Below are 26,830 nucleotides of genomic sequence, written 5' to 3'. Positions count from 1 at the left end.
TTCCCCGAATGAACTATACCGATACACACCGACTCCACTTTCCTCAATGTTCACTGGACAGTGCTGTCACGAATGTAAGGCTTACATCTCTAAGCTCTGCCGTCTATAAAATTACAAAGTTGAATTAAAGAACTGACAGTATTTAAATAGAGGACTACCTATAGAGACTGTTGTGTGCTGAAAGCTGATTTCTTGCAAGCTTCAACCCTCAGGTGAACTAAATTTTCCCTAATGTTCATGAAGGTAAAAAGTTGGGTAATAGCGTGTGTGTCAAAAACATCAATATAGCGTCGGAAAAAAAAAAAAAAAAGCTGTATATATTCACAGGGTGGAATTTCTTCTTCTAGCTTTGTGTTGATTTTTTATCTCACTTTCGCAAGTGCTTCTTCAGCTATGCAAACCCAGTTTGTAGCATCCTTGGTTTTTGAAGAAACTAATAATTAAGACAGTTCTCAATTCTCACTGTACGATATCCTGCTGTAATGTAAGAAGTTATTTGCCGCCCACAGCAGCGGCATCAGCGCGATGGTTGGTCAAAGGAGCAAGTGAAGCGGTTCTTTTATCACAACAGAAAGAGCTGCGTTCTGCGTTCTATGCTATAAAGTGCAAACGGCCCTACTTTCCGCATATCGCAACAAAAAAAGTTACACCTGACAGTGTGTGATCAGCTCAGGGTGCATTGTCGTTCAGTTATTCGCAACAACGGCTCTCAATAAGTAAGAAATATTGTCCGACATAACAGCTTTTTGTTTTGCTCATTAATAGATTTAAATACACATTTAACATTTTATAGTATAAAATCTGAGAAATAAAAAGAACATTTTTGAGAAAAAAGCTAGCGTCCATTGGTGGTAGAAGATAAGGTGTCAGAACGTTGTGCTAGACAGCTACTTAAGAATTACATTTGCGTAATTCGTTTATATCCTACAACATTGAGGTGAAAAGCAATGGCAAGCTAGTAGCACAGACACAAGTGACGCACGAAAATTATGATTTCTCTAAATATATCACTGTCTAAAGTCCTGCGCCGGCAAATAATTTGCTGCTTTCTTTCACACGAAATTTGAAATACGCGCATAGCTAACGAGAAATATTTCGTGATACAGGACCGCCGCTCTAGCCAAGTATGTGAACCAAGCCATCAGCTTCGCTTTTATGAACTACAAATTTACACTCACCGAAAACCTCCGCCACGCTCAACAAAGTGCATGGAGGTGTACAATAGTGGAGATCGCTGAAACGGTACACCGTCAGTACTTCAACACGTTCCAGCAGCCGTTCGTTATAAAAAAAAAAAAACATCCTGCGCACCTCGCGATTTCTACTTCGAGCTTCTGTAGAAAATAAGCCATCAGGAGGAGCCGTGCTGCACAGTCAAACAACGCCTTAACATCCCATCTGCCTCTATGACGATGTCTTATCTGTACTACTATCGTTCTGAAGATGAGACAATGCTTTACACCTTAATTTTAACAGATGAATGAGCTAAATAATTATACCATGCAACTACCAACGTGAATGACGTCCTATACGAATGAAAATTTGTTCAAGCTAATGCCTTCCTCTCACTTCCGTTACAAATTTCTAGACGCACTTCATAAGGTTTGCTGAAACGTCCCAATACTGAAGAAACTAAAAAAACGGTTTTAACTAAGGCGTCTGCAGATTCCTCACCATAGAGCCAAGATTGCGTTTTATCGAAACAAAGCCGCTCAGACGCCTATTTTAGCCCAGTTCAATGCTAAGAATAACTGGCAAATGTCATCTGTCTAATTCGTGCAGTTCCTCAGACAGTCCTAAGTTCCATAAGAGTGTGCGTGTGCGCGTGCGTGCGTGCGTGCGTGTTCCAAGTTGCGCGACTGAGACAAGCAACTTGATGCAAGCGAGGAATAACTTTATGATAAGAATAAAGCATGTTAGCCAGCGTCAGCTCGAATTAAACAGTAACATTGAAGCACACACATAATGAAGCATCAATGCCAATGAACGTAGAATATTTCCAGTCGGCTTACTTCAAAAAGCAGTTACAGTCGAGAAGCACTGGTTCCTTGGTGAGAGTCGGTGACCAGATCGGATGTTCTCTACAATCTGCGGATGTTCGAAAAAATGTCTATGTAAATTACCAGTGCATCCGAATGACGGCGCTGCAACAGATGTCAGTTCTTTCACGTTGACATCAATATCGTTTAGTGACAGTTACAGTGTTTTGTTTTTGTATTGATTTGCTTATCCGTAGTGAAAACAACCCATTTTTGTATCATGCATGGACAGCTTTTGCGTAACGGGGCCATAGAGAATGCACCTGCAGTCTACAAAATATGGTCAGTTGGATAGTTCCACCAGCTGTAATGCGCGCATCGGATGTTGTCCGACAATTCTGGCAAATTGTGTTCAAAGTTCACTCTGCCGCGACCACGACAAAGTTCAACACTTGATATTTTTTCCAATCCTTTTTCTCTCGGTCGACTGCATACATTCCGTTATAGGCTAAGAAGAAACGTATCAGAGAATACAGTTCCATGATGTTCTGTGCCTTCAGTCAATGCCTAATTTTTGTGTTAAGCATCATTTAATGAACCACAGCTACTGGGCGAAGAGACACAAGGCCTTCGCTTTTAATGAAAAGCAGAGGACAAATTGCAATCCGCTTGCGCCTATAGGTTCCCAAATTTTGTCCACGCACTGATTAAGTTCAATGAAAACAGGACTTGGATAAGCCAGAAAAGGTAACGAGCACAAGAACAAGAATAGCGAAGGAAATACCGGCCGATTTGTCAAGCAAACAGCGAGGTAATGCTCAAGAAACAGCGCTAAGAAAACAAAGGCTAGAGCAAGAAGGAACATGCGACGTTGGTAAACTTACAACTGTCCTGGTCGTGTGTTCCTCCTTGCTCTAGTATTTCTCCTCTAGAGCTGCTGCTTGAGCATCATTGATCACCAACTAGCCCAACCCTCCGTTCTTTTTAAATAGCGAGGTACAGTTATTTGGATGCGTGCTCCCAAGGATAGGATACACGGCCACTCACTTCAAAACGGTGATCACAAAGCGCAAATTTGATGTAGCCTCAAGAAGTTTATTACGTTAGAGATAAATTACATCAATAAAATTCCATCCTCATTATATGTCTAATTTGATACCGGCGACAGAAAGGAAGACAATTTAACTGCTTATTATAATCAATCTGCATGGACGTGTTCTGCACGGAATTCATGTTAAAATATCACACAAGACGAGAAAAGTTGAGAAACAAAATTTCTGTTTCCTTCGAAATTTTCTGCACGTAAATTGTGCTGCATGCTTTAACGAATATTTAACGAATTACAGGATGATGCACTTTCTTTGACTACGCGCGAAAAATTGCTAGTTGCTGTTTAAGCGTTAGAGAACTTATAATATGCATCGAAATCTTATCAGTGCACAGTCATAGTGTGTTGTGCCAAAATATTTCTTCGTTCTTTTTAATTTCTTCTTTTTTGCCTCTAATGGAGCTCTGGTGCGGCGCTACGATTTGCCCGGCTGCCCGTTGTCGCAGCTCAAGCTCACTTAAGGCTTCAGAACTTCTGTTTCTGTATGCTGTTATGAATATATTAAACAAAGGTTATTATCATTATGTAACTTACATTCTGAACAACGTTTTTTTGTTTAGGGACGGGGCACCAATGCACGTCCCTGGAAATATCTCTTAAATCCTTGTGATTTATGCGTTTCTTTACCATTCTACAGTTTCGACAATTTCAGTACCCGCTTCAGCCATATTTCGATACGGCTCTGCGCAATGCGGCCCGAATCACGGATTTCACAGCTAACAGTACGCGTCTAGCAAAACATATCGTCTACACACTTAGTGAAGTGTAAACAATAATAAGGTAAGTAATGTTTTCAGAAATGTGACTGCAATGATGATTGTAATTTTGTTTTTGTTTTTTAATGAAATTATTATACATAGTTAGAAGATGTCTCAACAGAAACGAATGAGCCTTTGTATCGCAAGATAGGCTGTAGATTTCTCGAAAAAAAATCGTATATAACTAGAGATAAAAAACGTCAATATTTGCTGTTTCAAAGCGTTGCAAATTTAGGCCCATAATGCTGACACACAAAAAGTTTGTCGCACATTATTATTTATGCTCTCCGGGGTGGTGCAGTGATAAGACGCCCGACTACTGTGCAGGAGTACCCGGGTTTGAACCCGACCGCGGTGGCTGCGTTTCGATGGAGGCGAAACGAAGAGGCGTCCATGTGCTGTGCGATGTCAGTGCACGTTAAAGGTCCCCAGGTGGTCGAAATTACTCCATAGTCCTCCACTACGGCTCCTCACTCCCTCTTTCCGCTTTAACTCCTACCTTCATCGATTCTCCTACAGCGCGGTCAGGTGTTCACAGAAACAAATGTGACAGATACTGCACCTTTCCTTTCCTGTGAACCAGTTATTATTATTATCATTATTATTATTTCTCACTAAATTTATCCAACTTGTATTTTAAGGGGATATAATTAAAACATTTTTTTTCCACAACTGCTATAGTAGGTAATCACAAACCTTGATCCAGAAGCAACGCGCTGTAAAACATCTAATTACAGATATACATTCTAGCGTGAAGAATTAGGATGTTCTCACAAAACATCTTCACCTTGATTGTGAAAGCTAAGTTCTTCATTTGAGGTAACATTTTAGGCTCTATACCATTAGGTGGTTTCTCCAAAACGCATCAGATTTGACCAAATTTCGAACAGATAGCATCGACCTATGCTAGTATGTTTGAATATAGCGGCCTTCAAAACGCAATTCCAGACTCAGTGTCCTAAACTCCTTCTCTACAAACGTTTTCTTAACGATATCTTCCTCATTCGGCCCCACGGCAGAAGCCAGCCTGTTAATGTTCATACAAAATTATGATTCATTTCGTCCACCCTCAATATATCATCCACCCCACAGCACTTCAAAATTTTTATTTAACTTCTTGGATGCTACAAAAATTACGAGGATCTTTAGCGGCTCGAGTAGTGAAAGGCGAAAGCCCGAGTGCCGCATTCTGCTAAGCAACTGGCACAAATTAGTAAATAATTATGTAATCAAATGTTAGTCATTACGTATTCAATAATTACTCATCATAAGCAATTAATTACCTAATTATGTGGCATTCATCATATTACAAATAATGAAGTACTTAATCAATCATAAATTAGTGATAACTATTTCATTATTCATTCATTAATTAGTAATTGATCATTGATTGAAATATGGCCATATAAGGCACGCATTCGCGCATATTGTGGTGGTGCTCTGTGATTGGTCGATAACTCTATGACGTCATCCCGCCTCGACCAATCAGTACCGGCGCAAAAGCGGGACGCATTTTGTCCACGACCGCTTGAGAAGGGATTTCGCCTTAATACAGAGAAAAGGCAACGTGCTTAAGACGACCCTGTACCGGAAATCTATCAACCGCCAGCAATATCTACATTTCAAAAGCAGCCGCCCACATAATTGTAGATTTAGCATACCCTATTCACAGGCCCATGGATTCCGGCGGATCTGCTCTGAGCTCGAGGACTCTGACCGCTATGCGGAGCAACTAAAGACAAATCTTCTACAAAAGGAATACCCCCACCAATTGTTGATGATGCTATTGCGAAAGTTCGTCTTAAACAAAAATAAAATAATTGGCTTCCAAAAACACTGCAGAGGGACAGGCCAATAAACCTTGTTCTTTCTGTCCTCAAGCAAGCCACGGGTTAATAATATCCTATCGAGATATTTCAATATATTCCAGCAAAGCAATCACTTCTATTCCATTTTCAATCAGCAATCAAGAGCAGTACATCGGAGCTCTAGAAACTTAAAGAACATTTTAGTTAAATCTAAAACGACCGCCAATACTAACCCTAACCCCGGATGTAAACCGTGCGGAAAACCACGATGTAAAGTTTACAGCCATATGCTGCCGACAAATATTGGAAAAGGTAAATTCCCCCATTTCACCTTTCAGATTAAAGAAACCTTGAACTGCGACAGTGTCACTGTGGTATACATGCTAAGCTGCGGTGTGTGCGGTATACATGAAATACATCGGCTAGGCCTACACCATTCAGGCTTCGTCTCAATAATCACAAGACCCACGTCCACACACTGCCCAATCTCCCTTGTTATAAGCACCCGTGCCTTCGACACCACACTTTCGAAAACATTCCGGTAATCCTCCTTCAGTCAGGCTTCCAAACAAGTTGACAAAGAGGACAAAGGTAATCGTACTTCATACACAAATTTCAGACGCTACCCCATGGAATTAATGAAACCTTTGGCAATTTTCATTACTGTAAAGCCCATCTAACTAAAAGACGAGATAGAATATCGCTATCTGCCCACTCCTAAGAATATTCCACTTTTCACGCAAACTCCGTGCTGTTCATTTTTTAGTTTCTTTACCTGCTCCTCCCTCAGGCAGGATTCATTTCCCACGGTTAACGCCTTCACTTGGAGAAGCGCGGGAACGACTTGCTGCGAGGACGCCCGGCGGTATTATCGGGTTTCGGATGAGTGTCTGGCTGACCGCTCTCTCATTGCTGCGTCGGCACGCTGCCATTGCACCGATCCCTCGCGCATCGTGGGGTGGAACGACAAGGTCTAAAACACATAATGCTTATCCCAAAGGATTTCAACACCCGCCCTGCTTGGGAGTGGGCCGTCCTGGTATGCCTGCTCGCCTTACCTCTTCTTGGGTACGTTCTTGCTTTTTTTTTATGTTATCTCTTTCTCAATATCTGGCTTCCTCCGAAAGAAACTTGCCTTGCTCTCTGTGTCATCTTCGTGGAAGCACATCGCGTATGTAATCCGGCTCTCCACTTCCCCCCTTTCCTTTTTCCTTTTGTTGCATTTCTAGCCCTTAATAAAAGGCAGCTGACCTGGCTTTTCGCCCTTTCTATCCATTCAGTAACGTTTCGTCAAAGATAAAGAGCGAGAATCTCTTCTCTCCATCTCTTAGCAGTGGCCCATATCTGCCACCTCATTCTCAATTTTAGCCGGAAATACCGACCACAGTCCGAAACTCTCGATAGAATAAAATATTGGCGACATTCTTTATATATATGTGTGTGTGGTGCGTGTGAATGAGAGCGTGGCGTGCTTTGTGTGTAGTGCGTGTGTGTGTGTGCGTGCGTGCGTGCGTGCGTGCGCGCGCGCACGTGTGTGTGTGTGTGTGTGTGTGTGTGTGTGTGTGTGTGTGTGTGTGTGTGTGTGTGTGCGTGCGTGCGTGCGTGCGTGCGTGTGTGTGTGTGTGTGTGTGTGTGTGTGTGTGTTCATTCGTTCGCTTTAGGCAGCATTCGATTGCAATAGCTACCGTGCCTCTGCGTTAATTCCTGAGCTAATGCGACGGAGCAAAAGCATCATAAGCTCGAACCAAGCCAGTCTCGCTGATTTTCAAAGGTGTTTGTTTTTCAAGTTGCACTGAGACCCGTCGCATGGCTCCATGCTCGTAGGGTTTCGCCACATATCACAACTCCGCGGATACCAGCCGACACAGTTCAGCTGCACATATTCACGGTTTCGAAATTAAATGATGGCAGTGTAAAGTTAAATCAACCGGGTAGTCAATAGCGACTTGAGCACACTATTACAATGCCCCTCGTTGCCAAATACGTTTCCTTTCAAAGCAAGTATAATTTCTGTTTTCGCGCTTATTTGCGTTGTAACAGACGTTCAGCGTAGCGAGTGCGCGTCTATGCCGGACTGCCGAGAACCGGCTTCGGACACGTACTCGCCTCACCTGGCCCTACTCCTGCCAATGAGCATGCGTAAAAAACATACCGTTACGTATGTTGCCATTCTCCTCCCTAATTATTTTATTTTTGAACTGGATAAATATTTCTAACAACCGTAATCCGCGCGCTAAACACAAACGGTAGATCCCGTACTAGCATCGTTTGGCCAAGTGCCAGCCAACGACATCATGAATATTTAGAAGCTTCATCACTTCTTCAGACGTCCGCCGGAACTACGCTTTTTTTCAGCCTCCAGGTCGGTGACGGAACACGGAAAACGATGCGCGGCCTGTATGAGCTGTACAAACAAAGTTTCATATGCCAGACTTTCCGTGGGAAGTATGGGTGTGGCGCAAGCCGGACGCGCCGAGGGCTTATGTTCCGTCTGTCGCGTCCGTAACGTGAGCCGCTTAGACGGCCGCTCATCGCTGTGAGCTGTGGCGCTCCTAGCCCCAGCGCGTGCACTCTCTCGCCACCTATATCATACTCTTGGCGAGCCTTTCCGAGTGCCGGAACTGCGAGGAGCAACGCGAGGTGCGGGGTGCAAAGGAGCCGCCATTTTCCGCTCTAGGCACGCAGACATAGAGAAGTAGATTCTCCCGATTTTGCTTCTGTGTAGCCGCGCTTTGAGGCAATCCGCACGAGCATACTGCCACGAGTGAACACGTTTTTAGCACAGCCACTCTCCCCAGCTACGCGATAGGCTGGTTATAAACGATGACAACTGCCCCAAGGTTCAAACAAAGAAGGTCCTGGAACTGTACTATGGCGTACTGTATGAAATCGTGCAAGATCTGCGAAAGTGGGAATCTGAACATTTTAATTTTTTCATTGAGCGTTGTTGAGATATAGATGTCATTTTTATATGTCGTACTTTTTTCTTCTCTCAAGCATCTTTCAAGCTAATGAAAAGAGGACCTTTGTGGCACATCTCTGCAGGATAGGTGCAGCCTAGATACGAGCTGTCTGTTGTTCGTTTAAGCACAGGTGACGTTAGGCATAGGAACAAAAATTTTATTGTCGGTATTAACAAAAAAACAATACTGCCTCCTGGCCGCCACATCAATTGGAATTGTAGTCTCGTTTTGAAATTCAATAATGCGTGATATTTGCGTGAAACTGAGCTGTCGTGATTGTTTTCTGCTAGCAATTATTTTTGGTTAGCTGACTAATGAAGTTTTCCTGCTTATTTTTTTTTTCGGTGTCATGAGTAAAAGTATCATCGATGAATCTTCAAATGGAATTCGCGGCCTCTTTCCGAGAGCCACACATGCGGACAAAATTCCTGAATGCCGTCTCTTAAAGATTTTTCAAAATGAGCGTGCTAGATAATATGATAAAGTTTAAGAACAACCATTCGCCAGGCACGTTACTGTTCCTGATTTAATTAAGTATATAATCTGGCGTTTTTAAGTCAGTATACTTCGACAAACTTTAAGACAAAATAAACGAGCGGATTGAGGCGCCAAGGCACCTTCTTTTGATGCTACTGTTTTTCTATAACATCTCGGACCTAAAGCCTCGATTGAGGTCGGTTTCCAAGGCGGGCCCCACATCTGCCACGAAAGCAGCATCTTTCATTGACCGAGAAGCGCGGCGTTAGGCAACTTCGGCAGTCGGCTGAGATTTTCTAGTGACGTAATCCGCCACCAGGAAAAAGAAGAGACAGTTGTAAGGCGAGCATCCGCGATCTGTCGTAGTTGTAATGCTTGGAAAAAACCCCGCCTTCGTAATTCCTCATAGCGTAGAAGCATTAAGTCGCGTTTGTCTTCGGACGGCCAAAGACGTCTCACAGCCGTCACTCCATTGCGCATCAATATCATAACGAAGCGATTCAAAATATTTGCAGCTCGGGAAAAAAAAAAAGCAAAATGGTATAGGAATGCAGATATTCAGTCGGAAATTAAATTTTCTGCAGTCGGAAAACAGTTTGTGTGGTTTTAAACCGGGAGCCTCAAATTACAACAAAAATTTCTATAGTAATATCGTAATCTTATGTGGTTACAACATAAATGTACTAGAGACAACGGAAAGGTTCGGTGTATGGGGTTTAACTTTATAAAGCGACTCGGGCTATGAGAAACGCCGTAGTTTAGGACTCCGAAAATTTCGACCACCTGGGTTATTTTAACGTCCATTGATATCGTCCACCACACGGGCGCCTTGCTTCTCGCCTCCATCGATATCCTGCGGCCGCGATCAGGATTCGATCCCGCATCCTTGGGCACAGTAGTCGAGCGCCGCGACCATTGCACCACCATGGCGAGTAGAGACTACAGAAACATACTACAAAAACTGCTACGAAAAACGATAGAACTAACTAATATTTTGTCACAGTTTTGACACGGTTCTATACTTTCATCGACCTGGTATTTCGTGACGTATTTACAAATACTATATATCGAGGACCAAGCGGGGAGGGCAAGTTAAGAAGTGCAGGCAAAGAAAAACAAAGCCCTATTGTCATTACAACAAAACATCGGACATGTTTACAAAGACAATGGGCGAAGTCGGGAGCAGAAAGTGTCGCTGAGAACCGAATGTTCGGTGAAAAAGACAAAAGCAAGGGGACCGTGAAGCTTCAAGGGTTAGCTTCACGGTCCTCGTTATTATGCGATTTTTTTTTCAGTTCATTTTTCTTTTCGGGGAAAAGATGGTGCAATATTCGTTTAACTTCTCGGTAGACACACACGCTATCTCTATAGTAAACTACATTCGAACTTGACTAGCACATGATACTAATTAGCAAGCGAACACAGAACTCTTTACACTGCATAAACAACATTGCGCCATACGTATGCTAGAAAATAAAGCACGTATTCTCTCGACACCGTTTTCCTAAATTTCTGTTACGGTTAGAGTTGAGGCTTTTTGATAGAACGGCTCAAAAACTTCACGTAAATATGATACAGGCACTGAAATGGAATAATAAGCACTCTTGTAAAGCAGTCCCGGTTGAGAATAGGCAAGGCATGAAAAAAAAAAAAAAAAAAGAAAATTGTCAAAACATTCGACGCGCTGGCAAAGAAGAGGGAATCCAGGAAATTTGGTTTGGTTTGGTTTGGTTTGGTTTGGTTTGCGGGGTTTAACGTCCCAAAGCGACTCAGGCTGTGAGAGACACCGTAGTGGGGGACTCCGGAAATTTCGATCATCTGGGGTTCTTTAACGTGCACTGACATCGCACAGCACACGGACACCTTGCTTTTCGCCTCCAGAATCCAAGTCACATTCTCAGAAATTAGCAACATCATCCGCGCAAAGGTTTAGGCAGATAAACAGTAGCACGAAGCAATAGTGGGAACAAAGAAGAAACTTTTAAAAATATTCATACGGGTGATGCATGGCATTAGGCTGCGGTTAAATGTGCCTAATATGTCGAGTTATGATTTCGCGCAGATTGTAAATACGCCTGACATTAAACTGTTGGTGTTAAGGTAGGAAAGTACATTTTAGCAACGCAGCTGCTGTTATTGCGTGCAAGGTTAGAATTTGGTTCGCGCCCATCAGATCGCACGGCGGAATGTGGTTCTTCTAACTGTTGAAAGTCCAAAGTATGTCAGTTCTTTCTATTTTTCAAACTCGATCCCATCATACAATGCTACATTCAAGCTTACACCATATGCTAGTATTGTAAGGTAATAACTATACTATTGCGGAAAGAGCTTTTATGGCGTTGAAGGGCGTTTCCAAATTGTGTGTACATGCATGGTTAAAGTTTAAATCCCTATATAATTTTTGCGCCCAGATAATTATAAATGTTCTTCCGCATTAAGCTATCTTATTCCAGGGTATAGGTAAACAGCAACGGCATTTTCTTGTTCGTGACACAACGACAGTTTTATAATTGCTGCATAGTTTTGATCATGGTGACTACTGATAGATTTCAAAAGAACGGAGTTTCCTGCGAATAACATAATGGTTATCGCTGTATATCCAACGGCAGTGACAATATCATTAAAAAAATCGAGGAAGACGACAGCCGAGGGCGCCACACTATGAAACCTCTGATGACAGCAGCAAAATGCCAGAGGAGCAATCCTTTGTAAGGAGAAAATTCGATGAATTTGAAAGAGATAAATGTACCCACTTTAGCTAGTAAATTGAACAAAGCCGATGTTCGTTATTACAGACGCGAGGTAAAGCTTGAGAAAGCCGTTGACGTCACCATTATTGCAATTTAGAAAAAAATGCGCCTGCTTGCCGTTGCCTACAGACTAAACAAATTTCATAAATATTATTCCCCGATATCGGATGGTTCATAAAACTCTTCTGAGCTCGTGCTAGAGATATGAAGTCTTTTGTTCAAAGTGCGAAGGCATAAAGTGATAATAGACGGGTCAGGTGCGTGCACATATTGATATAAACAGAATACATTTGATAAACATTTTCGTTTAGGTGAGCTGGAGCACAGTGAGAGTTTACGATAAAACATTAGCACAATAAAAGCGTAAACCTCTGCGCCACACTAGGTGGAAGCCGCTAGTGGGGTCTAATAGAACAAAAAAAAAACCATTACAAGGGTTTTCCCACTGCGCACGTGCACAGCGAGAGATGAGGCTAAGACCCTGATAATTTTTAGATACCAAGACATAATGGTAACAAAGTATCAAACGAACAAAATTAATAAAAAGGCTTCGCGGCAGAACAGAGGAAAAATTTGGTAACAATAGCAACGCGAAAGGGCAGTGTCGATAAACTTCGAAAGCCAGAATATGTGACTTCTAAAATAATGTAAAAACAGCAAATGTAGAGTAAATATCTAAAAACAGGTAAACAATAAAACACTGATTAAAAGTTAATATAAATAGCAGCAAAATACAAAAGACGGGACGAATAGTTGCCAAAAAATAACAATTCATTTCAGTGAAAACAGCGAGGCAAAAAGGGAGCAAAATTCAAACTAGAGGTATCAGCAGTTGCGTGGTTGTCTCCTTATATGTTTTACCTGTTTTTATAGACGGTGGTGCGTTTGAAGAATTTAAGGCATTTATTTGTAACTCGCGCAATCCGATTTGCCTTTTCTAAAGTTTCACTGTGGCCGCCTTTTTCTCACGTGATTGTTAACCATGCAGGCTGGAACGTACCTGTTACTATTTTACCCTTCCCTTGTTATAATGCTTTATTAAATTCCTTTTCTTCGTTTTATATTTTGCTACCCATATGTCTTGGTTCCCCTATATTTACACAACTTTAGAATGATTTTGCTTACTGCTGTGTGATGCTTACAGTGAACATCAACTTTAGGGTGTTTTCGCTTCAGCCTAATTGGTTCTCTCAATGCCACGAAGGCGTGTTTTAGACTTTTATTGAATTTGGATCTCTTACAATAAATAGTTCATAGTTGGCGCTTTTCTTGACTGAAATGTTTTGTGCGCCGCTGAGCTTTTTGACGCGTCTTGTTTTGCGCCGCAGTCTAAAGTCGAACAAGTCGAGTTTTGGGACAGTACTTTGAAACTATCATTTTGTGAGTATGAGGCAGAAAAAAAAAATGTCTTCAAAATAGAACACTGACACAGCTCAGTTAGGCCAGTATATATGCGTAGCGAAAGCACGGCTCGCCGTCTTGTCTCCCTTTGTCTTGAGATTGCCGCTTGGCAAGACGTTCTTACCGCTCTTCGGCGTCTCGGACGCACATTTGGCCTTCCATGCTTCATGTGTACGCTGTCGGATGTCTCCACGCTAAGCAATGATTTCCGGAGCGTCCGATGCAGTTTCTCGCCATATTCAAAGGTGCTGAGGTCTGTACGCGCGTTCGCCGTCCCCTCCTTCATCCATGCCGCATCTGACTAGCAAGCGCGCAGGCTCAGGCTTATATGATTAGCTGAGCTGTTGGTTAGGTGATCATATGGAGTAAAACGCGACAGAGAGTCGTCGCAGCGGAGGGGACAGGTGAACTCTTTTTGCATGCGCTTTGAGACTTCATAACGCGGATCGTGACGTCACGAATCGGCGCAAAGGTAGAGACCGGTCAGTGCCTCCTTTAGACAGTGCCTGCAGCGTGCGTGATTTGCGTGGTGACCCTGTTTTGTTACCACTTCCAAATATGTTAAAGGATAGGGCGTTAACGTGGCGCCCCTAGAACCACGACGCCAAAACACTCTTGAACAGACACATTTGTAGACATGTGCGCACTTCCCAAAAACGGCCCTACATAACATCCATGGAGTCGACGTTATCACCACTCACAAATAGCAATGATAAAAAAAAATAAACCTTACCAGGGTTGACATTAGACTAGAGCAATCATGCAGTTCCTCAGTGAAATAGACAGACAATCTCAATGCATGTGCGACGTTTAAGGCACTCTACTACAGGAGGCACTGGACCGACTCGGTGTTGCGGCGGAATACATGTGGAATGGCGCAGCTAGTTGCCATGGTTACAGTGCATGCGCAGTCGTGGCCTGTGATAGGCAGAGCAAAACTGGCTTCTACTAACCTAGCGTAGCTTTCGCTACAAAAAACTTCAGCTTAAGATGTGGTTGCACCTTCTACACTACCTTTTCCTGCCGCCAATTCTCGTCATTGAGAGACTGGCACAGAGTTTGGCAAATGGTTAAACATCCTTAGTTGGCCTGGTCTGAAAGAAGGCACAGTATCCCACTCGCTTCTCGCTGAACACTTACACTTATGGTGAACGGCGGAGCTAGAGCTACAGTCATGAGCAATATGAGCTACTACAAAGGGTTTGCACAAAATTGTGAATATTCTCTGTATTTCTCTGTTCAATATGACGGAGACTTACGGATGTTATGCATCCAAAGGAAACCTTTTTGAAAAATAAATTATCGCTTCTTGCCAAGACAATTATACAGTAATCAATAAATGAATGCTCAAACTTTGTTATAGCACATATTGCTCCTGACTGTACAATTGCACCTCTCAAAAGCATTGTGGCTTCCCGTCCAGCATTGTTCATATTCTTCCGTGTTCTGTTTCCCTCTTCGGGGCTTCCCCCCTCCCTCGCCCTAGGTGTTATTAGCATCATGGTTGTAATTTCTAGATCACAAGTTATTGAAAACAAAATGGACACTCGGGTGAACACGAAAGGACATATCTAGAATTTTAGACACCTATGTACAGAGCTGAAAGGTGCGGCTACGTCAGTCGGTAGCGCCTTCGGACACTCAATAACTGCGCATACTTCTCGTGCTTGGTCGTTCTTGTACACACTCCGCTGCGTGCTTTTTCTCTCAGAACCGCTGACAGCCACGAACATATCATGGAAAACACAAAAACGCAAAGGGCAAAAACAGAGGGAGAGGTGCATGCGCCCAGAGGCTTACTTACAAGAAATCTCGAGATATCCTCGAGTGCACTCGTTGAGATCGGCACCAAGCTGAGGAGAGGAAGCGGCAACGTAAAGAAAAGGGGGTGGCCGTTAGTAAGGTCATAACATGAAAGGAGAGGGCCTCAATGAAATAAACATAAAGACAAGAAAAGGAGACGTGGTAGCAACACGCGCTACAAACGACATTAACGTTAACGAACGCACATATAAAGAATCATTACAACTTGGCTAACTGTTTAGCGCATGAATAGACGAAAAGGGCTATAGCTTTGAAGTAAGACACTCTCTTGGGCTAGTGGTTGTAAGGCGAAATTAGTTACCTGTAACTTTCTGCTATGAATTCTTTCGCGTGTACACGTTCCATTGTAATAGTGATGTTTTCACTTTTCGCATAAACGTCGACCTCGTTGTCACAAATAAATCAGTTGCAATTAGTACCCCGTATTGCTTTTATTGTCTGGTCTGTCGCCTTTGTTGCGCCTATATAAGTTTACAGTCGTAGATTCAACTGCAGAATGCTGACTTGAGTGGATAAACCAATCCTACAAGAATCAGCCTCTAAAAGGCTTTCTCTTGAATGCTAAGAAAGTGAACGACACAAACGTCAGGCTGAAGGGTACACCCAGTTACTGGTACAAGTTACGCTGGAGCACACTGCTATTTGATGATAATTTGTAACCACAGTAGCGGCTGACTAGCTAAACCCAAAACCATGCGTAAATAGAGGTCCGTCGTGCCGAAATAAGCGCTGAAGGTACTACACAGTGATTGCTGCAAGCGGATTAGTAAAAGGTTGCGCTGCTAAGATTGCTTCAACTAAAGAATTGCAACCCTTCGCGGACCTATGCAGATCGCGATAGGGTGAAAAGACTGCTGCTGTAGACCAAGCCACTCACTCAGTGTAACGCTACCAGCATACTTCACAAGAACACTCGAATGCCTGGCCTCGATGAATTTCGGAGCCAATAAGCGCTAGATGATTCAGACCTCACGGAACCTACCCAAGATTTCTGCCCAGGCGCTATTTTCGAATGCTATTGAGTGAATGTAGCTTCACAATTCAGAGATAAGAAAAGAAACATAACTGCGAACTTGTACGTCGCTTTAGGCTACCGTCTCTTCCTTTGTTTTTGTTTGTTTTTTTTTTCGCTCTGAGAACAACGACAACTCTGTTACATTTTCTTCTTGTATTCCGAGAGGATGCGATGCGGGCATTCGTTAACTAAAACTTTTTAGGGATTCAGTACGTTTTAAAACCCAGAAAAATAAGAAACACGCAAGAAGAGCTTATTTATTGTTCTCTTTTAGCTGCGGACTAAAGAATGCCCTTGAGCACAGTATGCGGTGCGTCATATTCACGAAAATTACACTTAGAGGAGACTTGCGTGAGTTCCTCTATAGAGTTTATACATTTGGCAGCTGTCCAAAGCAATGATGACGCCTATACATAACCCACAGGTCTCCTTTCTGATTGCTCGCATTCTGAGAGCATATCGGCGCCCTTTTCAATGGAGAATGATGACGCTGCTTGGGGCGCTCGGTTCGCGAGGCTGATTTACTGTCACTCTTATTGAGATTTACTGTCTCTCGCGAGGTCTCTCTTCACCAATGCGTTTCTGGGTGCTGAAACTTAATAAAACAACAACAACAACAAAAAAAAAAACAACTTGCGTGCCTACAAACATACCACTCCTTAAAAGAGTAGCGTTATATTTTAGCATCGCCCTTAAGGTATTTAATGTTCAAAGGGCCTATTGTAGGATGTCGTTTCAATAACGAAAGGTCTGCCGGTATTGTACAGGGGGGGTCAAAAGTTTCCAGGACACAGGGTCTGCTTTTGCGCAGTATAGTCATGCAGCTACGACGGCCCCAAATCTCAAAATGCATGTGGAAGGTAGAAGAAGCATTATTCCAAGCTCTGAAATCATTTATAGCTTTAATGGGATCTCACGTGTCAGAATAAGCTGACCAGAAGCAAAACCTGCGGTCTGGGAACTTTTGACCCCCCTGTACCTCACAGCACGCTATAGAAACCAATTTAAGCGAGATTGAGAAACTTACAGCACGACGGTAAACAAAACAGCGGAACGCTTTATTTATGCAGTCCAAGGAACTCTTGAGAGTTCCTTGGACTGCCAGAAGATCAAGTCAGTCGATATTGTCGACCATAAACCCTGACTGCTGATTGGAGGGTTAAATTCTAAAGTTAAAGCTCAGCTACTTTGGTCATCTGATGAGAAGAGAGGAGTCGCTGGAGAAAGATTTGATGTTGGGAAAGGTTGAGGGTCGCCGGAGAAGGGGTAGGCAGCGAACGCTATGGTTACATGGCATCCTCGAGGCACTGCCGGTGAAGTTATGTGATGTTAGGAAGATAGTGAGAGACCGGAAAGCGTGGCGTGACATGGTCCATAGGGTCACGAAGAGTCGGACACGACATAACGACTGAACTGACTGAATGACTTTTCCTCTAACGCAACACTGTGTGGCTAGTGCGATTTCATAAAATGAGCTTCCGCGCTAGTTCTCTTATTACAACCCAGGCTGAAACTGCACAAACAGAAAAGGCCAACAGGCAAAGAACCAAACGTGACACCACGGGTGGTGCTGCACGCTCCTCCTTTCCTCTGGTCGTTGACCTTTTCATGCTGTCGTAACCTTCGTTCAGTATGAACGATTCAATTAGCAGAATACCGGCATTGTTTTATAAGAGCCCCTAATTTAAACCCTTACTCACTGGGAGGGTCTTAGCAACTTGTGCGACTACAACCATACCACTCCGTAAAAAAGTGGAGATAAACTTCAGCCTCGCCCTTAAGGTGTTTAAGGTATAAATGGTCCATTTAAGGATGTCTTTTCAATAAAGAATTTCAATGCTATACATTTATCTATATGCGCGCATAGTAACAGCCTTAGAATAACGTCATAAAACTCGAATTCTTATGTCACTGGTGGAAGTAAAATTGCACTACCTCGCATTGATCGAGTTTAAATTATTTGGTTCTTTTATAGTGCCCATCTCATACTGCAATAATTCATCAAAAACAATATATCAGCGCCCCTCGCACAAGTGGTTGCTTCTTTCTTTATATTCATGCAATAGATGGTTATCAGTCAACGTTCATGAATAGCAATTGCCAGAACTTCGCCCGCATGACACATGCCGCTGTAACATTTTTATGCGATGTAACATTTTTATCACGAAGATCAACGAAGACGAATGACCACCTCGCTAACACCGAACAAAATGGTACTTCATGTCAGAAATACAGAATGTAACGCTTAACGTCTTGGAGTTCCACGTGACTTCTGAAGGAAGGCATAATAGGCGGCTAGAATACTTTTCATCGCTTAGTGGCCTTAGCGTACATTGACGCCGAGGGTAAAACTAAAGTCTCTTGCAATTTGATTCCACCAGCAAACAGAGGCGCGACTGGGATCCGCTGTTCCGAACCTAAAGTAGCCAGCTGAAAAACTCACTAAATGTACGTATTACATAAATATAAAAGACAATATTTTTCACTTCAGTTTATGCGCTGATGCATTTTTACGGGTACAAAGAGTATTTTGCATCGTCCATTATGAAGAGTGGGCTTAGAAGGTGCTTGGCACAGGTGTCCAAACCATGTCAGTGATTATGCTGTATATAGCAGCCTCTATATTGCCGTCAAAGGGATGATTCTAGTCCGGCTGACGGAAAAGAAATATAGGTTTGAAGAAAATTTTTTATGCAAATAAAAATTCGCGGGGAGGTGACGAAAAAAAATTTGCTTCAAATGGCTAAAATCGTCACTTCAGCTAAGGCAATCGTAGTGGTCATGATGATAATAATCATTACGATATAATGCGCAAGCCGTATTATCAGGGGTGCAGTTCGGCAGTAAATAACAAAACTAATTTTCCTACCGCTGCTTTTTTCGAAGTAAACGTATTTGAAGCTTTATCACAAGCAACAGTTTTAGTCACAATGCGGCACAGCATCACGAGAATCCACACTGAGCGAAACGTTTGCAGCAAATATTGCGACCTCTATTTTCCCTGGCTATGTACACAGAGAACCGGGATTCCCGAAGAAAAAGTATATAGCAGCCGTGCACAACCGATAATAGCGACCACGAGATCTTAAAAAAATCTTGTTAAAAGCCATAATAGCAGTTGCATTATGGAAGGTATATTTTGAAACATTTGGTGTCCCAGTAATTAAGATATGATATTCATTCCGAAATACTTGGCAAAATTGCAATGACTTTCTAGATTTTCTGCTTTGTTCGCTTCAAATGGACCACGTATGGAACATTCCAATATCAGGAATGAGTAAACATCGTGACTTATGAGCATGCTTTGGAACATCCGCGGGAGCGCGTGAATGCGTAAACATCCCGGTTCACAAAAAAAAAAAAAAAGCGTCCAGGAAACCATTCCTACTACTTGCCGTGAGCGCTCGCTACAGCTGCAGGCGATGCAGCGCATGTCATGGCAGCAAACAAAGGAAACAAAAACTCTCCGGAAGTGAGTGTGGTCGAAGGCAGTGATGCGAGAACGCTGCGCATCTAGCGATAAGCAAAGAAGGTTGACACTCAATGATGACGGTGGGAGATTATTTGGACACGATACACCGGAGATCATCAAGTTTCCCCTAAGAAACACGAGGCGAAATGGTCGCTTTAAAAGCTGAGCCATCTCGCTCGATATTCAAAATTCTTTCATAAACACTCTCGTGCGTACCTCGTCGTTGATATTACTGTCAATTGCTTTACAGCAAGAAATGATCATAGGCAAAGTAAATGATCGATGGTTTCTACCTGACTGAGAACTTTACACCGTGTTATATTAATTTCGGTGCTGAAATTACAACAATTCCTTACGGAATTAAAACAATTCGTTAATCTCCTCCTTGGCATGCTGCGCGTCAGCCCTCCCATCGTCTATAAGTAAACTGCAAAATGAAGGTCACGTGTTCAGACCTGCATATGCTGTCTGCGGCAAAATGCGAAAGCGATAGTTACCGAATAAGTATTGACACACCAGGCGGTAGTAAAACTGAATACAACTTACAAAGAACGTTTCTACGGGACTGCCACCAATCCGTTTTATGCAACACCGTGAAGAGGTCTCATCTATACTTCTTGCCAACCAATCCGCGGTGCCTATCACAAGCGCTCTGCGCCACAGATTAATTTTCTTTGTCGTCTTGGTCTGTTCAGGCAGCCGTACTGAAGACTGCAATCCCGTCGTGACGCGTCAGCCCTGTTGTTTTGAAAGCCTTCGGATAAAGTCGCATTCACCACCCTCTCCTTCCCAGTTAACGAATTGTTTCTTGTGCACAGAATTGCAAAGAAACTTCGAACAGTACGAGGTTGACCTGGTGGCACTGGTTTGTATGTAAAAGTCACAGGAAGTATTTACGTCAATGCGCCAGATGGAAGTACCATAAAATCACGAGTATGTCACTGCATTTTCTCGGCAACACAAAGCGACAGTTGCGGACAGATGGCGCGGTATCTGTAAGTTATTGTCCAAAGGCGGCTCTCGCTGTGATAGAGGACGTTGTACAGCGCTCTAAATAATTTAAACTTCACGGAAGTCTTCCCTATGAAGAGAGATTGCACAGCATACGGCTACCTAATGCATTTTGGCTCCACTAACAGGCTCCCGCGCGGTCGGGATGGATATCAGGGTGATGCGTCTCAGGTACAAGCTGAGCTCGTAACCACTGAGGCATTTCTGAGCTTCGTTATCATAGAAACATTCTAGATTCATCACGAGCATTTACTGGACATGACACGACTAACATAGGTGCATTATTCGGACTTGTTAGATATTTAATTGGAATGACATGACCCAGTCAGTGGAATGACCCAGTGCGTAGCTGGCCGTGTCACGAATACGTGTCCTGGGGCGACGTCTTCTCTTACAGAAAAAAATAGCGCGATGATAAAATGTGGTTATCATCATCATCAGCCTGACTATACCCACTGCAGGGCAAAGGCCTCTCCCATATTTCTCCAATTAACCCGGTTCTGTGCTAGCTGCATCCACTTGACCCCTGCGAACTTCTTAACCTCATCCGTCCACCTTTCTGCCGTCCCCTGCTACGCTTTCCTTCCCTTGTAATCCAGTCTGTTACCCTAAGCGACCATCGGTTATCCTCTCTTCGCCCTACATGTCCTGCCCATGCCCATTTCTTCTTCCTGATTTCCACTAGAATGTCAGTAAATTGAGTTATTTCGCTGACCCACTGTGCACGCTTCCTGTCTCCTAATGTTATCCCTACTATTTTTCGTTCCATAGCCCTCTGCGTTGTCGTCAACTTAAGTAGAACCCTCTTGGTTAGCCTCCACGTTTCAGTCCCATAGGACAGGTAAGATGCAATTGTTGAATACTTTCCTCTTCAGCGATACCGGTCAGCTGCTTCGAGTGCTTACCAAATGGGCTCCAACCCAATCTTATTCTTCTTGTCATTTCCTTTTTATGGTCCGGATCTGCGGTTACTACCTGCCCTAAGTAGACATATTCGCCTACTACTTGCAGTGCTTCGCTACCTAACGTTAACTGCTGTTCCTTTCCGAGGCTGTTGAACGTTACCTTAGTCTTCTGCATATTGAGTTTTAAGCCTATCTTTCTACTTTTCCGGTCTAGGCCATCAATCATTATTTGCAGTTCATCCCCCGAGTTACTTAGCAAGGCAATGTCATCAGCAAATCGCAGATTACTGAGGTATTCTCCATCTACCCTTATCCCTAACTGCTCCCATTCCAAGTCTCTGAATACTTCCTCTAAGCAAGCTGTGAATAGTACTGGCGAGATCCTGTCTACTTGCCTAACACCTTTCTTTATGGGAATTTTCTTACTTTCTTTATGCAGAATTATGGTTTCTGTGCAGCCACTATATATATATATATATATATTGTAGTAGGGCGTTTATTGACGCTCAGATGGAGAGCTGTGAGAGCAGGACCTTGCAACGGCGAGCCCAGCGTACTTCTTCTTTGTCTTCGTCGCACAACGCACAGGTTCATGTCGATGGCTGAAGTGCTGACTATCACAGTACATTTTCCCCCCGGGTAAAAAAAAGGAGCCATCCTGGCGACTTATGGCGCGGAAAGCACAGCGGGGTCATAGAATGGCTTCAATCGGTTCACGTGAACTGTTTCACGACCACGGCGACGCAAGTCCGCAGAGGGCGTGACGGGCTCAACCACGTAGTTGACTGCAGATGTTTGCTGGAGGACCCTATATGGCCCGTGGTAGCGAGCAAGAAACTTCTTTGAAAGGCCAGGTGTTGTGGAGGGCACCCAGAGCCACACCAGTGTGTTCGGGAGATATGACGAAGCTTCGCCGGTATCACGGAGGTATTTTTGTTGCCACTGATTTTCTGTTGTGAGAGAGCGGGCGAGCTGACGGCATTCTTCTGCGTACGTGACGGCATCGGATAGCGGGGAAGATTCGGAAACGTCAGGGCGGTAGGGAAAAAGTGTGTCCATAGTACAGGGCGGCTCGCGCCCGTAAAGGAGAAAGAAAGGAGAGAATCCAGCAGTGGCCTGTGTCGCGGTGTTATATGCGTAAGTAACAAACGGTAGAACTTGGTCCCAATTGGAATGGTCGGTGTTCACGTACATAGCCAGCATGTCACCGAGAGTGCGGTTAAAACGTTCTGTCAGTCCATTCGTCTGAGGGTGGTACGAGGTAGCGGTGCGGTGTATGATGCGGCATTCTTTCAGGAGAGCCTCAAGAGCGTCTGATAAGAAAACGCGTCCGCGGTCGCTGAGCAGTTCGCGAGGGGCACCATGGCGAAGAACCAGGTTTTTCAGAATAAAGGCAGCCACGTCGCGTGCGGAAGCAGAGGGCAATGATGATGTCTCAGTGTAGCGGGTTAGATGATCCACTGCCACGATAATCCAGCGGTTGCCAGCTGAAGTTGTAGGAAGGGGACAGTATAGATCTATGCCGACACGATCAAACGGACGGGCAGGACATGGCAACGGCTGCAACGAAGCACGGGACTTGAGAGGAGTTTTTCGGCGTTGGCAAGACTGGCAAGAGCGGACAAAATGGCGGACAAAGCGGTACATTCCACGCCAGAAGAAGCGTAGACGCAAGCGCGTGTAGGTTTTCAACACTCCGCCGTGGGCGCACTGGGGATCAGTATGGAAAGCAGCACAAATTTCGGCGCGGAGATGACGGGGGATGACTAAAAGCCACTTCCTTCCGTCGTGAAGATAATTGCGGCGATAGAGCAGCCCGTCACGAATTGAAAAATGGTGAGCTTGGCGAGCAAGTGCCCGAGACAAACGACCTGGAGAGTGACTTGAAAGAAAGTCCAGAAGTGTAGATATCCACGGGTCGCGCCGCTGTTCCGTGGCCATGTCGATAGTGGCAAGCGAAGACAAATCGTAGGCGCAAATCTCATCAGACAACGAAGAGGGAGGCAGCGGTGTGCGCGAAAGAGCGTCTGCGTCAGTATGCTTGAGGCCTGAGCGATATATGACACGAATGTCATACTCTTGGAGGCGAAGAGCCCAGCGAGCAAGGCGGCCGGACGGGTCCTTGAGGGACGCCAGCCAGCACAGAGCGTGATGATCAGTGACCACATAAAATGGTCGGCCATAGACATACGGACGGAATTTTCCGATGGCCCAAATAATGGCCAAGCATTCTCTTTCCGTAACAGAATAATTGGACTCTGCCTTGGTCAAGGTGCGGCTTGCGTACGCCACCACATAGTCTCGGATACCAGGTTTGCGTTGGGTGAGAACGGCGCCTATCCCAATACCGCTAGCGTCAGTGTGAATCTCAGTTGGCGCATTCGGGTCGAAGTGGCGGAGGATGGGAGGCGAAACTAAAAGACGGCGTAAAGTGTTGAAGGCGTCATCACAAGCAGGTGTCCATGCGCAGAGGTCGGAGCTGCCGGAGAGGAGCTGGATGAGAGGAGCAATAATAGAGGCGAAATTTAAGATGAAGCGGCGAAAGTAGGAGCACAGGCCGATGAAACTTCGTAGCTGCTTCAGTGATTTTGGGCGTGGGAATTCGGCAACTGCACGAAGTTTGGTGGGATCGGGAAGAATGCCATCCTTAGAAACGACATGACCTAGAATTGTTAGTCGGCGAGCAGCAAAGCGGCACTTCTTCAGATTCAGTTGGAGGCCGGCGGTAGCGAGACAAGTGAGAACGTCCTTCAGTCGGAGCAGGTGGGATTGAAAATCGGTAGAAAAGACTACGATATCATCGAGATAGCAAAGACAGGTTCGCCACTTGAATCCACGAAGCACAGTGTCCATGAGGCGTTCAAATGTGGCCGGGGCGTTGCAAAGCCCAAAGGGCATGACGTTGAATTCATATAATCCATCTGGTGTGATGAAGGCAGTTTTAGAGCGGTCAGCGTCAGCCATTGGCACCTGCCAGTAGCCAGATCGTAAATCCAACGAGGAGAAGAACTCGGCGCCCTGCAAGCAGTCTAGTGCGTCATCGATACGTGGCAGAGGATAGACGTCCTTGCGCGTGATCTTGTTGAGCCGGCGGTAGTCGACACAAAACCGGAAGGAGCCATCTTTCTTAGGTACCAACACAACTGGAGACGCCCAGGGACTGTGGGATGGCCGAATGACACCACGACGGAGCATGTCGTCCACATGATCAGCAATTACTTGGCGCTCCGAAGCCGACACGCGATAGGGGCGCTGGCGCAAAGGTGCAGTTTTACCGGTGTCGATGGTGTGCTCTACGACAGACGTGCGGCCCAAGTCAGTTTGAGGAAAGTCGAATGAAGAAGCGAAGTTCTGCAAGAGGGCGACAAGTTGATTACGTTGCGCAAGTGGAAGATCAGCATCAATAGCATGTTGGAAAACGTCGGAGGGCGTCGAAGCGGTCGCAACATCGCAAGAGCACAGACTAACGTCGACGGAGGGGGTTGAGTCAGCAAGAGTGGTGATATGACTGGGATCAAGCTCTTCAAGACGTCCAATGCATTCGCCACGGAGCAGGACTGCTGGGCAAGAAAATGGGTTCGAGGCGTAAAGTGCACTCTTGCCGTTTTGAATTTCGAGAACTGCGAACGGAAAAAGGAGGCAGGGATGACGGGAGGTGGCTTCGGAAGGTGTAAACATCGCAGTCAAAGGAGTTACCCACTCACAAGACAGTGGTACGATGGCAGCAGAGAACGGAGGAATGTCGGTGTCATGGGCGACGAGAAGTTTTGCAGTGCGGGGAGGGGTATCACAGAAGGGGGCATCACAGAGGGGGGCGAAGGCAATTTGCGCACGAGCACAGTCAATAACGGCTTGATGAGTCGATAGAAAATCGTATCCGAGGATGATTTCATGCGAGCAGTTCGGCAGAACAATAAACTCGATGGGGTACAAGACGTCTTGAATGAGCACACGGGCTGTGCAAGATGCGGAGGGGTGAATGTGCTGTGATGAGGCGGTGCGGAGCGAAAAGTCGGAAATCGGAGTGGTCACTTTGCGAATTCGACGGCAGAGCGCTTCACTGATGACGGAGACGGCTGCACCGGTATCGACGAGAGCGAGAACTGTGGCGCCTTCTACAGAAACTTTGATAACATTAGCGGGACGACATGGAGGACTTGAGGAATTCGAAACAAGTGCAGTTCTTGCCCCCGGAACTGCGACTGTTAGTTTCCCTCAATGGTGCTGGTAGAACGTCGCAGCATTGGAGAAAGCGATCGGCGCCGAGAAGAATGTGATCGACGAGCGGTATAGGTTTGGCGATCTTGTGGGACAAATTGAGAACCGGGCGGAATCATTTGCGAGCGTGAGTCGGTATCGTACGGGTAAAGTCGAATGTCAGGCTGTGAAGGTTGGAGGCGCTGGCGACAAAGGCGCGCAACATGGCCCGGCCGACCGCAGGCATAGCAAATCGGAAGGTTGTCCGTAGTACGCCAAGGTTTCATAGGATGTGGGCGGAACCTTGAGGGTGGGGCTTGAAACGAAGGCTCAGCATGACGCGGTGAACGGTAGGCAGGGACCTGCACATAGGAGCCAGACGTGGGCGAAGGTGGTGGCCTAGCCGTTACTTGGGCATACGTGAGAGGTGCCGTCACAGGCGGCACCACGGGGTTGGACGGCAAGACATCAGCGACGTGTTCTTGTACGGCACGGCGTATAGCAGGGGCCAAAGATGGAGCCAGTTCAGGAACGAGGCGGCCCGAGTCTTGAAAATGGGGAAGGAGTGAGATCTGACGTGCGACCTCTTCACGAATAAAATCTTTGATCTTTTGATTCAGCTGGCTCCCTTCAGAAGTTGGCGAACCACCCAGGGCTAATGCGGATACGCCTTCGTCGCACACACTGGAGCGGCGCCTAGAAGCGCGCCGCTTGCGGAGCTCGTCGTAGCTCTGGCAAAGCTTCACGAGTTCAGTAACGCTGGTGGGATCTTTCGCTACCAGCATCTGGAAGGCGTCCTCAGAAATGCCCTCGAGGATATAGCGGATTTTGTTTGCTTCCGGCATGGCCGGGTCGACTCGTTTGCAGAGATCAACGACGTCTTCTATGTAGCTTGTAAAGGTCTCATCAGCGCGCTGAACACGATCGTGTAAACGTTGTTCGGCACGAAGCTTACGCACTGCCGGGCGGCCGAACACTTCCGCGAAATTCTTTTTAAATGTCGACCAAGATGACAGGTCAGCCTCATGGTTGCGAAACCAGAGGTTCGCCACGTCCGTCAGATAGAATATGACGTTACTGAGCTTGTATGAGTCATCCCATTTGTTGTAGCTGCTTACTCTTTCGTACGATGACAGCCAGTCGTCGACATCTTGATCGGCCG

The 26,830-nt window shown here is 45.0% G+C and overlaps 1 protein-coding gene across 8 annotated transcripts in view; it reads right to left on the bottom strand.

The window, feature by feature from the left end:
* Window positions 1-26,830, bottom strand: part of LOC146189041 (sodium-coupled monocarboxylate transporter 2-like) — a 78,733-nt gene that overhangs the window by 40,888 nt on the left and 11,015 nt on the right. For 3 of the 8 annotated variants that reach the window (XM_084603966.1, XM_084603974.1, XM_084603968.1), the window contains exons 2-3: window positions 15,049-15,097; window positions 2,013-2,088 (exon numbers count right to left, since the gene is read on the bottom strand). The exons of 2 other annotated variants lie outside the window; for them this stretch is intronic. The gene's annotated coding sequence lies outside the window, so the exon portion shown is untranslated. The remainder of the gene's footprint in view (window positions 1-2,012; window positions 2,089-15,048; window positions 15,098-26,830) is intronic. 3 more of the 8 variants (XM_084603973.1, XM_084603972.1, XM_084603970.1) reach the window with 2 other exon arrangements.

Source organism: Amblyomma maculatum, chromosome 5, assembly GCF_055883805.1.
Source record: "Amblyomma maculatum isolate TAMU_Amacu chromosome 5, ASM5588380v1, whole genome shotgun sequence".
NCBI classification, from domain to species: Eukaryota; Metazoa; Arthropoda; class Arachnida; order Ixodida; family Ixodidae; genus Amblyomma; species Amblyomma maculatum.
This window is presented reverse-complemented; position numbering and strand designations above follow the sequence as displayed.